General features: G+C 42.5%; 1 non-coding gene across 1 annotated transcript; it reads left to right on the forward strand.

Annotated features, from left to right (window-relative positions):
* Nucleotides 1-4,061: 4,061 nt before the first annotated feature.
* On the forward strand, nt 4,062-4,180 carry LOC138353459 (5S ribosomal RNA). Its single transcript, XR_011223160.1, has one exon. It is a non-coding gene; the product is annotated as a 5S ribosomal RNA (ribosomal RNA).
* The last annotated feature ends 465 nt before the right edge of the window (nt 4,181-4,645 follow it).

Genomic DNA, 4,645 nt, shown 5'->3' on the forward strand with positions numbered 1-4,645 from the left:
GTCATTTGCAATACACACAGAGGCCGGGAACGCAAGCAGCTGGCAGTGGAGGTTTGATGTCAGATGATGTTAAGTCAGTTCGTTAGGAGTCTTCTTTCTTGTTGATTTCACCAAACTTTGATCGTTGTTCTTTTTTTTGGGCTTGTCGGTCTTGGTGGTCACGGTTCGTGTTGATGCTTGAAGGTGATCTTTCCTTGGGGGTGATGGTGTACCGACAGATACGTCCTCATCCGATTCATCAGATGAGTGAGGAGCAGGGGTGTTGACACGCTGGGGTAGATTTCTTGAAGGTTGGGTTCTTGAGGGTTGATGTCTTGAAGGTAGAGTTCTCGGAGGGTGTGTAACAGCGGTAGGTACTGCAGCAGAAGGTGCTGCATAGTCGGTACCCTCTATAGGGTCACACCAAGGGTCGATAGCAGCGAAATTCGCCACTGAGACGGGTGAAGGGACAGCAGCAGCTGGAGAAGCGTGTGGAGCAGGAGCTGACAGTATGTCAGAAAGCGTGGCTGCGTTCACAGTGATGTCATGGTTGGTAACGGGAACTGATGCAGAAGTGGGGGTCACATGAGGCAGAGTCTTGTGAGCTGTAGGTACCCGAACAGGATCTGAGGGCTGCATTGCAGTGGCGGAATCGTCGTCGTCGGATGTAGAGTCAGCATCCTCCTCTACAGGGTCAGTTGTTGGAGATGAACGCGGAGCGTTGAAAACTTCCTCAGGAACAATGAAGGTAGGGAGACCGTTCGCCTTGTACAGAATTTTCAGGAGCCTCACGAATTCTCGGGGGTTATTGCCAGCAGTAATTCTGGCTGTTGATATCAGAGCTTTTACTGTGCTCTGCCCAATTAGCTTTGTCTTTGGTTGGGCCGGTGGCGATGGCGCCGAAAAATTTTTGCTTATATACGCCGTCTCGAGGCGCTTGCTCGAGCGCCATTGGCTGCTCGACTCGCCTACGTCACCCCGTTGCCCCTCCCCTCCTTCCTCTGGCTGCAGCCAACAGGCAGCTCACCTCAAACACTATTATCGCTGATTTTGCTCTATTTTTTGGATTTGTGCAAAAGTCATTTCACAGAGACGTGAAACAGACGAGTAGGCAACTGCAGTTTTGAAAGCGTTGTGAGAAAGCCGTGTTTCTGCTCGAGTACAAGCATAAAGTAAGGACAGGCAGGAGTTAGGAGTTGCCATGCTACAAGTACGTCCGCTTGACGGGATATAGTCTGGGGAAATCGTGCCGAAATTTTATTATTCACACAACTTCAACACCATGACTGGACGCGGCAAGGGAGGCAAGGGACTCGGAAAGGGTGGCGCCAAGCGTCATCGTAAGGTGCTACGTGACAACATCCAGGGCATCACCAAGCCCGCTATTCGTCGCTTAGCTCGTCGTGGCGGCGTGAAGCGTATTTCGGGTCTCATCTACGAAGAGACCCGTGGCGTCCTGAAGGTGTTCCTCGAGAACGTCATCCGTGATGCTGTAACCTACACGGAACACGCCAAGAGGAAGACCGTCACTGCCATGGACGTGGTGTACGCTCTGAAGCGCCAGGGTCGTACCCTCTACGGATTCGGCGGATAAGAGCTTGGCTAATCCATCGATTCCACCCACCACCACCTCAAAACGGGACCTAATTAGGTCCCTATACTTTTTTACTGAAGGGCTTAATAGACGATAACATAAATTGTTTTGATATCAGCTAGCACATTGGGTCTTATGAAATCTATTTTTTATCCTCGCATGCTTAAAGGGACTCTGATTGGGGAGGGAGGGGTGGGGGGGGGGGAAGGTTTGTTCCGTTATATACTAGCAGAGCAGGATCATTGGTGGTGGGGGGGGGGGGTGAGGGAGAGAGAGAGAGAGAGAGAGATCTTTCCCAACTCTTCCTTTTTACATGAGTGAGCTACCCGTTTTATTCATTTTATCCTTCTCAGAGCTGTTTTGATAGTATCCAAATGATGGTAAATGAAAAGGGAGGACACGAATATCTACCCAGAATTCAGGACTGGCAATCGATATGCATGTTTGAGTGCGAATCTTTTTCTCTCTCAACTTAGGTATACGTTTATGTCGTACCTAAAAGCGAGAACCACACTATTGGGACAAGTATGCAAGGCCCAATTTTCCTAACAAGCACAGTTAATTTTGTTATTTTCGAACATTTCTTTCCAAATTGGTTTATCCAATTAACAGTATTATATTAAGATCATGAATTGCTGGGTTAGGTTAGGTTAGGTTAGCTTAGCTTAGGTTAGGTTAGGTTAGCTTAGCTTGGGTTAGCATAGGTTAGGTTAGGTTTGATTACATTTCTATGTTAGATTTAACTCAAATTCAAAACAATTGCAGTCATTCGGCTTGTTAGTCAACTTGCCTCTAATAGGGGCAATTTGTCTAACAAGACTATTTAGTTTTGTGTGCATATATATATATATATATATATATATATATATATATATATATATATATATATATATATATATATATATATATATATATATATATATATATATATATATATTATAGCTTCAAGACTCCGAACCAATATAGAAGCATCAAGAGGAAGTGCTTGTGTTATGGGCCAATAGGCCTTCTGCAGTTACTTCCATTCTTATGTTTTTATTCCCATTGGTTCGTGTTTTATCTTGTGTAAATGTCAATCACCTCACCCAAAACTTTGGTACCATATCACCTCACCCATGTATGTGTGTATATATATATATATATATATATATATATATATATATATATATATATATATATATATATATATATATATATATATATATATATATATATATATATATATATATATATATATATATATATATAATATACAGAGTAAATCTACCCCAAAAGTAATGATTTATTTGTCTACAAAACTAAACTCTTTTTGGAATCATATGAGGCCCCTCCACTGAGGGGGGAGGCCTGGATGTTTATTGTCATGTGTATTCATGCTGCTTGCATGTCGTCGTTTATTTTGCCTTTGTTGTTTTCTTGACAGCTTTCTTTGCCTTGGGTGGTTTGGGAGATTTTGAAGCTCTCTTTATTTTGGGCTTTTTGTTCCCAACAACAAGCTGCTGCTGCTGCTTCTTTTTCAAGGCTGTAGGTGGTTTGTTGCTTGTGGCGGCTTTCTTGGGAGTTACCACGGCCTTCTTTGCTGCTGTAGATGGTTTCTTGGTTGTGGTGGCTTTCTTGGGAGTTAGAACGGCCCTCTTCTCTGCTACGGCCAGCTTGAATGATCCACTAGCTCCACTTCCCTTGGTCTGAACAAGAATGCCGTCAGCCACTGCTTTCTTGAGAAATCTTCGGATGTAAATGGCGATCTTGGCAGCCTCGACTTTGTTGTTGGCAACAACGTACTTCTTGATTGCTTGTAGAGACGAGCCCTTACGGTCTTTGAGTGCTGCGACCGCGGCTAGAACCATTTGACTAGTTTTCGGGTGAGCAACCTGGACGCGAGGTTTCCTGGTGGTGGCCACCACAGCAGCAGCAGCCGCAGCCTTCTTGGTAGGCTTTGCTTCTACCATGATGATGATGAGATAACCAAGGTGATGAGAGACGCTCAGACAGTCACGGGGGAATGATGCTGCCGCCGCTTGAGCCGAACCTATTTATGTGCCGGCACGGTACAGAAGCTGCAACCTGGCAACTCGTCCACCAATCACGACGGTTGGTTTTACGGCTCCGAAACCTGGATCCCATATCTTCTCTAAAATAGAAGCATTTGTTCATGTTCTTTGTAAAAGTATCATAAAGCAGGACAGATGAGACAAATATCATAAAAACTGAAGAGCAGATGAGCACACACATGTATGTATTACAAAAGAAAATCCACAAATTCATTAGAAATTGGCAGGGTAGGCTGAGGAAGTAGGTAGATGTAAAATGTCTGTAAATGGCGAAAGAACATAAACCCAAGACTGAATAAACGATGTTAAATATCCATGCCAAGGAGACAAAAATATGTTAGGATACAATTACCATTAAGACACCACAAGAAGGTCCGTATCCTGCCGTGATGACTAAAAAGAGTTGGTTATTAGCCACAATGTGTAGGCAGTCTCATGCCAACGGCCATACCACGTTGAGAACACCGCTTCTCGTCCGATCAGCGAAGTTAAGCAACGTTGGGTTTGGTTAGTACTTGGATGGGTGACCGCCTGGGAACACCAAATGCTGTTGGCAATAATGTTTTTTGTTTTGTTTTGTTTTGTTTCGTTTGTTTTTGTTTGAATGGCTGGCTCCACGGGAAATTCACGGAGTTGTGTGGAATAAGGCCTGGTAAAATGAATTAATATGTATGTCATGTTTAAAACAAACTCGCTTAATATAGTGTGTGAGGCTTTATACAAAAACAAACAACCAAAACAAAACATGTTGTATATATATATATATATATATATATATATATATATATATATATATATATATATATATATATATATATATATATATATATATATATATATATATATTATATATATATAGCTTAATCCGGGTTTGAACTCGCAACTCCAAGAATACGCATCACTTATATACACTTTACCACTGGACCACTGCAGGACACTTGATGCTGAGGTATCAATTTAATGACGTAAATGCCATTTCCACAAATAAATGATAATTTAAAAGTATTTGTATGTACAAATC

The sequence above is a fragment of the Procambarus clarkii genome, chromosome 57 (genome assembly GCF_040958095.1).
Source record: "Procambarus clarkii isolate CNS0578487 chromosome 57, FALCON_Pclarkii_2.0, whole genome shotgun sequence".
Classification (NCBI taxonomy): domain Eukaryota; kingdom Metazoa; phylum Arthropoda; class Malacostraca; order Decapoda; family Cambaridae; genus Procambarus; species Procambarus clarkii.